A 14,321-nucleotide genomic window follows, 5' to 3' on the forward strand; every position below is an offset into this window, starting at 1 on the left:
TGAGCTCGGTTTCGTCACCTGCACTGGCATCGTCGGCACCTACAACTGTTTTGGTAGAATCTGTGAGTCACGAGGACTCAGCAATCTCACACCCACGAGATCAAGACTATTTAAGCTTATAGGAAAAGATGGTGTACTGAGGTGGAGCTGCAGCAAGCACTAAGCATATATGGTGGCTAACATACGCAAACGAGAGCGAGAAGAGAAGCAGCGGAACGGTCGTCAACTAGTAATGATCAAGAAGTGATCCAGAACTCCTACTTACGTCAAACATAACCCAGAAACCGTGTTCACTTCCCGGACTCCGCCGAGAAGAGACCATCACGGCTACACACGCGGTTGATGTATTTTAATTAAGTCAAGTGACAAGTTCTCTACAGCCGGACATTAACAAATTCCCATCTGCCTCATAACCGCGAGCACGGCTTTCGAAAGATAATACCCTGCAGGGGTGTCCCAACTTAGCCCATCATAAGCTCTCACGGTCAACGAAGGATAAACCTTCTCCTAGGAAGACCCGATCAGTCTCGGAATCCCGGTTTACAAGACATTTCGACAATGGTAAAACAAGACCAGCAAAGCCGCCCGATGTGCCGACAAATCCCGATAGGAGCTGCACATATCTCGTTCTCAGGGCAACACCGGATGAGACTAGCTACAAGTAAAACCAGTCCTCAAGTTTCCCCAAGGTGGCCCCGCAGGCAGCTCGGTTCGAACCAACACTCGAAGGAGCACTGGCCCGTGGGGTCTAAAATAAGATGACCCTCGGGCTCGCGAAAACCCAAGGGAAGTGTAGGTGATAGGTGGTCAAATGGTAAAACCAAGGTTGGGCCTTGCTGGAGGAGTTTTATTCAAGGCGAACTGTCAAGGGGGTCCCATAAATCACCCAACCGCGTAAGGAACGCAAACTCAAGGAACATAATACCGGTATGACGGAAACTAGGGCGGCAAGAGTGGAACAAAACACCAGGCATAAGGCCGAGCCTTCCACCCTTTACCAAATATATAGATGCATTAATTAAGTAAGAGATATTCTGATATTCCAAAATATCCATGTTCCAACATGGAACCAACTTCAACTTCACCTGCAACTAGCAATGCTATAAGAAGGGCTGAGCAAAAGCGGTAACTTAGCCAAACAACGGTTTGCTAGGAAAGGATGGTTAGAGGCTTGACATGGCAATATGGGAGGCATGATATAACAAGTGGTAGGTAGCGCAGCATGGCAATAGAGTGAACAACTAGCAAAGCAAAGATAGAAGTGATTTCGAGGGTATGGTCATCTTGCCTGCAAGGTTCTCAGAGTTGTCGAAACCTTGATCCTCGTAAGCGTACTCAACAGGTTCCTCGTTCACGAACTCGTCTCCCGGCTCTACCCACAGCAAGAACACAAGCAACGGAACCACAATCAAACACGGGAAATGCACAAGCAACATGATGCAATACATGAATGATATGCAAGATATGATATGCGATGCATAAGCGTGCTCCAGAAGAAAAATGATGAACAAGGCAGTAACTTGGCAAACCAAGCATGCCACTGGAAAGATGAGATGATTTCGGTTGAAATCGATATAAAGATCACCGGAAACGGATGCACGGTTTGCAAATGGCAAGCAAAACAAGAATGACACGAATCTGCGATTAACAGCATGATAGCACTTAAAATACATCAACTAACTATGCTACAGCCACTCCAATATAGAAACAAAACATATGGCAGTAATCTACAGGAGATTCTTGACAAAAGATGAACACTGAGCTACGGCTAGATCACAACACAACAGGTTCAAACAAGCATGGCAAAAGTGCAAAAGATATCAGGTTCACAGACTTAGTGAAATTACTGGACATGCCTGAAACAGCATCAGGTAGCAATGCTCAGAGCAAGAAAAACACATGCTACAGGAACTTAACATAGCAAAACAAGGCATGAATGAATCTAATAAATGCATATGACAAAAGTCCCTTACTGACCATAAGCCAAAAAGGACGAGAAGATATGATGGCAACCATGTAAACATAGCAAGTTTCGTTAACAGGTTTCAGACATTATGAGGGCATCTTGGTGAGCTTGATGCACTCACCACAAAGCAATGTATGACAAAAAAAAGCATACCTACAGCAAGATGGCATGTTTATGAATCTATCCATGGCAAGAGCAAATACATAGCATGAAAGGAACAACTACAACAAGCTTGGCAAAATTGAATAACACGTAAACAATCTGTCAGTAATATTTTATAGCGAAAGTAGAGTAATATTGCGTCATGCTATGGCACTCCATAATTGCAAACAAGGGCATGAATGGATCAACTACAACAATATCTACAAAACATCCTTACTGAACATCACCAAAATAAGCATGGATCTCTCTGTAGACACATGGATTCATAGCAACAAAATAACAGCAGTCACAGACAGTAAAATTACGAAGCCTAGTTTGCATGCTTGTGCTAGTCACCACAGAGATCACAAAAATACATGGCATACACCTCTGTAAAGATGGCATGGCATACATCAAAACACATGTAGAGCTCATGCCCATAAGATGCACAGATTAAATGCACTGATAAGTAACAGCAGATAACAGCAACTAGCACTCTTGCACCAGAGATTTGGGCATCAAGATGGACTCAAATGAACATGGAATAATGGAACAAAATGAAGAGCATCTAGAGACGAACATTTCGGTATATTACACGCACGAAACGGAGATATATGCAGAGAGTTATGATGCGATGAACATGAGCATATATTGTAAGAATCTAGGACTTGGAGAAAATCGAGAGAGCGGAAAAGTCTACCTCGGGTTGACCCGATCGGATCTGGCGCTCGGCTAGGGTTCGGGGCACACGGCGGCTCGCCAGAGCTGTGGAGAGACGCCGGCCGGCTTCGTTGGAGAGGAAGGAGAGGGCCGGCGGGGAGGCGGCAGAGGGGCGCGGCCGGAGGCGGGCTCGGGGAAGAGGCGCGGGGCGCGGCGTACGGCGGGCGAAGGCGGCGCGTGGCGCCGGCGAGGCGCGGGCGACGAGGCGGCGGTGGCGAGGGAGGACGGCGGCGGCGCGCGGGCTCGGGCGCGGGGGAGGCGCACGGGCTCGGGGCGAGGAGGCACGGGCCCGGCGGGGGCCGGCCACGGGCTCGCGGGCTTCGTTGGCGGCGCGGCGTACGGAGGCGACACGTGGCAGCGTGAGATTGGGCGAGGGGCGGCGGCGGCTTTTTCGTCCGGCGCCGGGCGGACACGTCCGACGGTGCGGAGGGAGCGGGGCTAGGGTTTCGACCCGGATTTCGGAGGGGGAGGAGTTATATAGGCATAGGGAGCTAGGAGACTCCAAATGGAGTGCGGTTTTCGCCCACACGATCGTGATCGAACGACCTAGAGCATGGAAGAGACTTAGAGGGGTTTTGGGCTGTTTTGGAGGGGGTTTTGCTGCAACACACAAAAAGACTTTGCGGTTACCCGGTTAACCGTTGGAGCATCAAACGACCTCCAAATGGAACGAAACTTGACCGGTGGTCTACCGGTGGTATACCAAGGCCACTTGACAAGCCTCGGTCCATTCCGAGAACATTCAACACCCGCTCACGAAAAGAAAACAAGAGGGGTGCACCGGAGGAGGTGGGAGTGCCGGATTGCAAAACGGACAACGGGGAAAATGCTGGGATGCATGAGACGAACACGTATGCAAAATTAGATGCACATGATGACATGATATGAAATGCATGACATGCACAAAATGCAAAACGACAAACAAAACCCAACCACGAAGGGAATATCATAACACATAGCCGAAAATGGCAAGAGTCGGAGTGACAAATATGGAAAGTTACATCCGGGGTGTTACACCCATCATGTCATACATAATAACTATTCTTTCATGATGGATGACATGTCCTTATACCATGCATCAAATTTCTTTGAGCGATGCTTATCTTGTGCTAACTCTCATGTGCACATACACATCATGATGGATGATGTGTACATTTACCATGCGCACAATTTCTTTGGTTTGTGTCTCTTTGTGTAGGTACCCATGAATACTTGTCAACCTCACAATCCCATGAGTTGACAAAACGAGCTCTGGAGAGCAATGTTGACTTGGGATCCCATGGATTGTCTTTCCCACTGCTCTCTTCGCCCATTTATTCTACATGGCCCTTACTTGGCTATGGGTTATTGTCCATCACACATTCTATGCCCATCTTGCCATGTTCACTTTGCATGACATGCTTATTCATATGCCTTTACCATGCATTTGTGACCCATACTTTGCATTACACATGATGATTGATTCTACTTCTTATATGTGTATTTGCAAGCTTGGTGGAGATATTGCTTGTTATTGCCATGTTCCTTTTATGACCCATTCCTATGATGATACTATGATATTGCTTTGTGCTCGTCCTTGCGATATGTCATGTGCATTGTCTATGCCTATTATTTGCTCACATGACATGATTACCATGATTTTACCTAGTGTGTTGCATCTTCGCTCCACTAGTTTGCATGACATGATTTCTATGATTGCTTGCCTTGTTGCATCACCAATGATTCATACTTTCTTATTTCATGCGGTTGATGACAACCATCTACATGCTTTGCACATGATTGTTATTGCTTCTTTTCATATATCTCCATGTGTTGCCTCTCTCATGCTAGATGATTTGCCATGTATTGAGTGCAACAATTCTTATAGTCTTGCTCATGAGATTGCCCCCTTAGCATTCTCGCATATATTTGGAGATTGTGACATATTTCTTGTGAAGCATGCTTGTCTTACCTCTTTGCACCATATACGTAGTGCCATGAATATTGCCATTGTTGCATCATATTATTCATGCACTTGTGCTTCAAATCGTTATGTGCAAAAGATGAGAACCATCATGATGGATGATGTGTTTATCTACCATGCACATACATTCTTTTCTTTCTTTTGTGCATGTGTAGGATACTTGGACTTTGTGTCGACTTCCACTTCTCGTGAGTTGACCATTCGAGCTCTTGAGAGCGAACGACCTTCTACCATGATGATTCTACATCGCACTTGCTTGTGTTTCGGCATTGTGAAGAATGAACAAGGACACTCCTTCAAGGTGACATCTTTCTTGAGCATGGATATTGCGGATCATACTACTTGTGTTGCTTGCACCATGAGACTTATTTGTCATCTTGGACCCCTTGATTGCGCACATGTTAGAGATCTTGCCTCGACTTGCCACTTACACATTTCCATGCATCATGATATATATGCTTTGTGTGTTGCATCCAATTCTTGGAATACTTTCTTCTATCACATGTTTGGTTGCAACAATGTCATTCCTTCACATATGCCATGTCCCATTGATTGCTACATGCTTGACTTGATTTCCTCACACACGATGGACAATTGCTCTTTCTATTGTGTTGAGTGCCACACCACCTTCACTACACCCTATGCACGTTATGCTTGGATTGTTTTGCACTTGACCCATGTGTTTAGACCCTTCATTTTATTTGGTGTTGTGAATGATTCCTATGCCTACCATAGACCTTTCATTGAGCAATTTGCGAATGATTCCTATGCCTACCATAGACCTTTCATTGAGCAATTTGTGAATACTTGCTATGACCTCAAGGTAGATTCTTATTCTCTTGCCACACATATTTGCAACACTACCTCACAATTGCATGCTTGTCCCCATGATAACCTTGATTTTGCTCAATTTATGTGCTTACATGCCATGTCACAATCCTTTGGCAAACCATATGCTTTGCATGTTGACGACACTTGTTGGGTGAATCACCACTTGAATGCTTGGTTTTGCACTAACACTAACCACATTTGTTTTTCGAAGTGTTTGTTGTCCTTGCTCCTTTTGAAGGAATCACTAGACGGTGTGACATTGGAGAGTGCCCATTGCGAGCTTGAAGATGAGAAGTACTTGGTGAACGTCCACTTCTACACGGCGAAGCCATCTCTTACCCATGGTGATTTGGTTTTCGATCCGAGGTCGGATCTTTCCCAAGGGGAGCGAGAGATGATGCGGAGCATCCTATGGACATCACAATGTCAAGAGTCCGTTTGGCAAGTGACACGTTCGACATCCACTTCACATACACAAAGGTGAATCATCTCTTTTACACGTGTTCACTTGACCCCTTTGAGGATGGTATACTACTTGACACTCCACTCGTGTGCATGCATAGGTATTGTCGGAACACTACGGACGACGAGGAGGAGTGCGAGCACAAGTGTACAACTACACCATCCGCGAGGGAAGTGTGGAAACGAAGACGCAAGAAGAAGAGCTGCCAAAGAGCTACAGCGAGCGGACGTCCGGCCCCCACCGGACGACTGGCCAGCTCGCGGACGTCCGTCCTCCACCGGACGACCAGCGCCTGAAGCCCAGCCAACGCCAGCTACATCACCTCCCAGCAAGCGGACGTCCATCCCCCACCGGACGACCGGTAACATTAACGGAAGTCCGAAGACACCGAACGTCCAGTGCCTCTTCAACAGAACAGTTTCAGCGGATGTCCGACGACTAGCGGACGACCGATCCCTCCTAAGCCACCGGACGACCAGTACCTGCCTGCGCGCAGCCGGGCCTTTGGCCTTGTATCCCTCTCCCACTTACCCCTTCGTGGCTTAGACTATAAATAGACCACCTCCACCTTCTTTCTAGGGTTAGCAAATGTGATAGCTCATTTAGAGATAGAGCTTTGCCCATCCATACGGATCTACTCCACGAGAGAGACCGCGGCCTCTACGGAGAAGATCCACCTTGGATTCAAGACCCACTACTAGGAAAACCCTTACCAGTAGCGCTTGTTTTTTTGCTATTAGTAGCGCAGGCAGGCGCGCTACTGCTACGGCGCTACAGCTATTTTTTAGCAGTAGCGCCTTTTTGGCCCAGCGCTACTGTTGTCTAAAGCTAGCTGTTGCGCGCTTCCCCCCAGCGCTACTAATAATTATCTACAGCGCTTGGAGCTAGTCAGCGCTACTGTTACTTGAGTGCTACTGGTAATCTTTACCCCCACGCTACTGCTAACTTTTGTATTATTATTTTTGCGTTTTGGCTCTGTACACATTTAAACAGATCCACCGTTTATACAATAACATGCATATTCATTGAAAAGCAAGTGAGTCATCGATGAGCCAAAGTTATTAGAAGTCTCGACATGTCTCAAGTATCTCATCATGATCAATCATGGTCGAACACATGTCTCGAAATAGCGTTACAAGTCATTACAAGTTCTCAACACATGCAACTACATGGTTACATACTCATGTTTCATCATCTTTGTAGACTATGATATGACCGCATAGAAGATAAGAGCGAGCACGATGATCAAAAGCGGTATTATGTAGTAGTTTTTGCAGCGGCGCTGGTTCTGAATCCCCTGTTGTGCTATGAATCTCAAGTAACTAGCTTCGGCTTCCACTCTACTATCAAACCCTTTCTGGCTTCCGCCGGAGAAGCCAGAGACTTGGGCCTGAAGGTCTGGCCACTCATCATACACACCCGGAACATGCCCTGCATACACGGCATACCACTTCCTCACCATCGTTGATCTATATACCTGTCAGAGATGCACATATATATATATATATCATGAAGCGAATTCAACGAAACAGTTATGAAATAGAAGCAACATATATAGTAAACATAGTTAATAAATTTCATCGTACCAAAAGTAATTAACTAGAGCGCGGCACCATACATCTAATAGTTTCATCGTACTGAGAGATTCAAAGTTTTGTCGTATAGAAAGTAACAAGTAACTAAATGGACACATTGTTTTTAAGTAGTGCACTCTTCCCATTTGTCCATATCCGGAAGGGTGGACCCAAGCTTGGTGAAAGGCGTCATGTCCTGACGCTGTAGGGCAATACGGGTTCGGACGTCAGCTCGCGATATTGGGCCGCCGTAGAACATCCCATTCTCTTCGAGGACATCTTTCATGATGATGGACGCAATTTCCTGCTGGATCCGGTAGAAATCATTTCGAAGTTGATTATCCGGCACGGCTCCAAAGGCTTCGGCCCATCTCTGGATATGGGTATCGGATGAAGATTTCATGCAAAGTGATTGCACATCCCTTCTATACTCCATCATTAGATGGATGCCGTAGAATCCATCATTCTCACTTCTTGCCGGTTGCTGGATGCAACAGAAGTCAGTCTAGTGGCCGAAACAAAGCCCGGCCTTATTTGTTTTTTTGCATTGGATGTAGCCACACCGCATGTTGAAGCCCAGCATAGCTCTGTCCAGAACATACTTAATGTGTGTGTAATCTTTCTTCTGTATGTTCTTCGACGGGTCCAAATATAGAGCGCGGGAGTAACACTGGTAAAGAACGATGAGAACGGCACGAATACACCCCCCGCTGCGCAAAATACACGATCAAGTTAGCCTCCATGCGTGCAAAGTGACTATTGAAATGCACGAAAGGATGTATGTGTTATAGTGCTATCCGCGGATGACTTACCCGGGATGATAAGGTAGGAGAATCATTTCTTTGCCCTTATTGCTGACCAAGAATTCTTCGATGTACTGACTCGCATATTGACGGTTGGCGTCGTTGATTGACAAGAAGCCATCATGCATGTAGTATGGGTCCGCGACCGCAAGACCGGTGACTTGCTCTATGTAGTTCATGTGCAGCGCATATAGGCGGACGAACGTAAAATCAAGTGTCCTCATTTGAAACATCTGGAAGATGTAATCAAACCTCAGGAAGAAGAGGTCCGCGGGGCATGTGTGGACGTACATCTTGCAACTGCTTGGCACATGAACCGTATAAAGTGGGTATCCTGAATCATCCGAGGCGAGGAGGCTTCTCTCTGTCGAAAGCACATGGTCATGGAGTCTCCTGAGATCCCCTGCTATGGCAGCTAGTGCATCCGCCGGTACCATTGGCTCTCCTGCGGCATGGATTAATGGCGCATGTTTCATCGGTACACTGTCAACCTTGGTCGAAGGCGGCTGGCTGCTAGAACCAACATTGCTAGCTTTATTGGATTTTCTCGTCGTCGGTCTCTTCCTCTGCTTCTTCTTTGTGGGCTCAGGTGCTGGTGGGTCTGTCAGACCCTCCCTGAGCACCACCCCTAGTGTTGTCGGGCTCAACATTGGACGACTCTGGCTAATTAGTTGAGCTTGGGTGGAGCTGGCATCTGGAGGCGTGTCCCGCGAGGATTGCATGAACAAAGACTTCTTGCACTCCTGAGGACATTCCGGCTCTGGTACATGCATCTCATATTTATATGGTTGACTCATTGTTACTTTGTTTTCAAAGGCAGTATTGACATACTGGAGAGGGTCATCGGCCTCCTCCATGTCATGATCCATATCCTCTTCCATGGGGCAGATGGCATCATCTGCCGGAACGATTGGCCCTCCTTCCTCATGTCTCTCGATCTCAGCAAGCAGCACAAACGATGGTTGTACTTGTGTAGGTGGTGGTGTGGTCATACCTTCCTGAGGTGCCGTTGGTGTGCTCCCGGCCACCTCGACATGAAGAGATTTTTCGGCCACAGGATCGGCCAATTTTTGCATTGGCCAAGCTGCGTGGGGGTCTTGTCATCCTCTCCAACGATTTGTATCGGACGAGGGAAACCCTCGTAGCCCGCTTTCACACTCGCCATGGAGACCCTTAAGGCATTATTAGGCATCTGCCGGCGGTGGAACAATCGATCCTTAGGCTTCACTATAGTACCCTTCCCCACATCCACCAACCCACCCTTCATGTGGTAAAGGAGGGTGCACAGAGTGGAGTCGGCCTACAAAGACATATACGTGCGGCGTCAGAGATCCAAAAAGAGCGGCAACTGAAGATTAATTAATTAGTTGAGTTGATGAAGGTGCGACGCGTATTTACCGTGAGGGTGTCGAGCTCAGCTAATGTCGACGGCCCGACATTCAACTCAGAGACGGAGCTAGGGCTGATGTGAGAGCTGGGTGCAGGAGCATGTGCTGGAGGAGGTGCGGGTGCGGTTGCCATACTAGGTACGGATATGGGTGCGGTGTTCATTGAGTTGCTCCCGATGAAGCTGGGCATGGGCAAATCACTAGGTGGCGCGTTTGGATTTTGTTGCACCAATGTGACCACAGTTGGAATCAAGCTTGTAAAGGCATCCACCATATCATCTCTACAGGCAGCGATTATCTTAGCTTTGGTCTCAGCTTTTGCTTTCTCCATCGCTCGCGCCACCTTCTCGTCGATAGTCACTTGACTGAACTTCTTTCTCTGTCTTTTGGCCTCGGGGTCCTCGTTATAATAGTACTTCCACATGGCGCCATCCCCAGCGCCGTGCACACGTTCATATTGCGGCCGCTGGCCGGGCGGGTGTCCCATGATTATCTTCATGGCCCGGTTGAAAGGACTGTCCCACTTGTACTTCGCCAACTACTGAGTCGACTTCGCCGACGAGTCACTTTCGGCCTCAAGCTTGTGTTGCTCTCTCTGCAAAATGGACCGTGAATCATTTACGAATGCGACTAGAATGTAGTAGACTTCACTGATTAGAAGCTAATATGTAAGGTGGTAAAAGGATAATTACCAGTAATCTCATGGATTTCCTAGTCGGCCCGTCGGTGAAAAAAAATCTTTTTTGGGGGGTCCCACGAGAATCGGGCCCTGATGAAGTCGTGCTCCTGCTGGTTGGTGAACTCAGCTAATGGGTCTGGGATCCCCTGACGTTCACGTTCTGCGCCCTCCTTAGCCCACACGGGCCTCTTTCCCGTGTAACCTCGACTTCCAAGGCGGTGGTTCCCCATGTTCTTTGCCTGCAGCTGCTTGCCTCTCTCCGACCTGGCCTTGGCAGCTTCTTCATTGCAAGTCCTTGAACTTTTCAAAGTCCTCTATCGTAATTTTCGGATTGTCTGCAACAATCTCGGCGTAGGTTTCATGGTCTACTTCATCGCCCTTTTGACCCTAGTTTTCCAAGCGCTCAATGCGTTGCTGAACTTCCCTAGGGCTTTGTTGTTGATTTTTTCATGGCATCATCATCCCATGGGTCGACATCGTCATTCCGACCGGGGAACAGGAATCTTGCGTGCAACCTAGTTAGGAGCAGCTTCTTCAAATTTTCATTCTTCCATATTTTCGTGGTGTTAATGTTAGCTGTATCCCGTAGGATGCATGCTAGTTGGTTGCTGTAACACGCTGCCACTTCCCGCGGCTCTATTGGCTCGAACTCGCCAGGGTGCACTGCCGTGACCACCAGTCTTCCGGTGCCGAGCTCATTTCGGCGTCGTGTCCTCTTTTCCTTCTTTCCCTCACTGGCTTGGGAGGTCCCACCTTCCGTGCTGTAGTTAGGAACATCATCAGCGCCAGTCTCAGTGTCGGTGTCGTTGGTGGCATCAGTGTCGGCACCGACACCACCACCGTCATCATCTGTCATGACAAGGGGGTCCTGACACCCAGCTTGCTGCCTCTCCTGATCCGCTAGAAAGTCGAGGTAGGCGTGTGCTCGACCTAATTGGGACTGAGAACCTCCGGCCTCATCGTTGTCGGTCATGTTTCCTAGGGTTCAATGTCGTAGTCGTTTAATTATCGAGCTTTATGTAATAAAGTGAATAATGAAAAAAAGTGACCTTTGTTTTGCCTGAAATGTCATTTCATTCCCATCGTAATAAATCTCGAGCACTCGATATGTCCAACTTTCTAGCACAAGTCATGCCGAAATTCACGGAAAATTTTGGCATGACCTTTGCTAGAAAGTGCACATATAGAGCGCCTGAAATTTGCCGGAATGGAAATGAATCAACATTTCCGGCAAAACATAGGTCAGTCACAATCAGTTTCCCGCAAGTGACAATAAACACTATGTGCTGAAGTAGCATTTCACTAACATACTCATCTGTTGTTGCATGTTGAGTACTGCTATTGCTTATTCAGAGTAAAAAAGGTACCCCCCAAAATCAACACGAGAACATTCATAAAACAACTAAGTGACTGAGAGTAGAGCAAGCTGACTATAACAAATTAAACATAAGCTAATTTTATGGTCTCTGCTAGTAGATCACCACACAAGAAAGCTTATTTTCGTTTTCAAAATGGACAACAACATAAGCTAATTTTCATTTTCATTTAAAAATCCTCATTTTCAAAATGTACATCAACTACAAATTAAAATCCTCAATTTCATTTTCATTTACTTTTTATTTTGCCACATGAACTATAAATGGAAATCAACTATAAATTTAAAAAACCTCAAATGGACAGCAACTACAAATTTAAAAATCCTCAATTTCATTTTCATTTACTTTTTTTGCCTCATGAACTACAAATGGACATCAACTACAAATTTAAAAAACTTCAAATGGACAGTAACATAGGTTAACAAATGCTACTGCTCATGAACTCAACTTGGACACCCTACATAGAAAAAATTGGCCCTAACTAAAGAACAACAGGAAAGGAGGGGGTGGCTCACCGCGCGTCGGGGTCAGGGTCGCCGGGGCTGAGGGGGCGGCGTCGGGGTAAGGGCTCGCCGGGGCTGAGGGGGTGGCGTCGGGGTTGAGGACGTCGGCTTCGGGTCGGGGTCGCCGGGGCTAAGGGCGTCTTTCTCCTCCTCGCTGAGCCCTGTCGATCTGCAGAGACCAATCCTGGTCAGAGAGAGAGAGAGAGAGAGAGGAAGGGAGAGAGACCTGCCGTCGGAGAGAAGATGGCGCCGGTGGTGGGGAATGCACGGGGGAGCAGCGAAACGGGGGGAGGAGCCGGCCGGGGGCTCCACAGGGGTTGGGGGTGACGGGCAGCCGGTGGCACGGGGGAGGGGCGGCACGGGGAGAGGGGTCGGCTGCGGCGCGCGTCGACGGTGGCGTGGGCGGGTGCGGCGTCGGCGGTGGAGTGAGCTGAGAAAGGGGATCGGATCGAGCGAGAGTGAGAGAGAGGAAAGAGATGGGTGCAGTGGCTCTGTATAGCAATTTAGCTATAGCGCGTCTTGGCAAAACGCGTTATAGCTAAGTTAGCTATAGCGCTTGCCAAGCCAAAATGCGCTACTACTAACTTTTTATTTATTTTTTTATTTTTCTTTTTCTTAGTTGTAGCGCGTCTTGGCAAAACGTGCTATAGCTAAGTTAGCTATAGCGCCGCCCTAGCCAAAACGCGCTACTGCTAACTTTTTCTTTTTATTTTTATTTTTATTTTTCATATTCCACAAACTTCCTTTCTTTTTATTCCTTCATATTTGACCGCTAACACCGGTATACAAAATAGACATACACAAAATTTGTGGATTAGTTTGTCAGCTTGGGCGACGATGATGCTTCAGACTAATCTTCTTCCCTCTTTTGTTCCTTGTCGAATAATTGAGCCCATGGTAGTGACTTTTCCTTCTCCAGGGATTACGATCTTTCGTAGGTAATGTAGTCTTCATTCTTCTTTTGACGTATGTTTCATCGTCATCATCATCATCTTCCCTCATCGGATCACCGTACTGGTCGTAGTCTTCCTCGTTGGCGACTGCATCCATTCCGGCGATGCTCCTTTTGCTCCTCCTCATGGCAACATGGCTGGGATTGATCGGATCAGTTATGAAGAAACATTGTGTCATGTGTTTAGCATGTACCCATGGCTCATTTTTGGCGATGGCGTTGACGGTACCGCTATCAGAGTCAGTATACACATGGTAGTGAAATATCGGTTTTCTCTCTGTACATTCTTAGCCCATCTGACACGGAACATCGTCGCGCTATGCAATCCAGAGTAGTTAAGCTCCCATATCTCTTCGACCCTTCCGTGATATCTTTCAGTTACATTCCCGGTCATGGCTTCCATCGTCACCCCTGAGTTTTGGTCATCACTGTTTATATCTTTCTCCTCCGTGTAGAACGTGTATCCGTTGATATCGTATGCTGATAAGTCGCGAGGTTGGTCGAGGGGCCATGTGCTAAGGTGTATATGAGCGTTCCGTTTGGACAACCCTCTTCCGGGGGATTAGCCAGAACTTGCTCTTTGAACCAACGCAAGAAAGTGGAGCTGTGCTCTCTAATAACTTCAGCGTCCGTCCTTTGCACCCCACGGTCACGGTACTTCTTTGCAATGGTCTCTTTGTCCAATGTCACGAAATCTTCTAGCACATCTAGGTGTTTTAGCACTACTAAGTTTGCCCTCTCAAGTTCGTTTTGTCGGCCCGAGCGTAACACATTCACATCCCTATGACCGTTGGTGTGACCTTCGCCTTCGAGCCTTCCACAGTGCTTGTTGATGGGCAAACCAACAACAGGGTCTCCGGTGCCTACTAGATAACTCTCACAGAAAGAGATGCACTCTTTGGTTAGATATCCCTGGGCTGCTTCCATCTGGACGGGACATGTTACGAACGAATCCTTTGATG

The sequence above is a fragment of the Triticum aestivum genome, chromosome 6D (assembly GCF_018294505.1).
Source record: "Triticum aestivum cultivar Chinese Spring chromosome 6D, IWGSC CS RefSeq v2.1, whole genome shotgun sequence".
Classification (NCBI taxonomy): Eukaryota; Viridiplantae; Streptophyta; class Magnoliopsida; order Poales; family Poaceae; genus Triticum; species Triticum aestivum.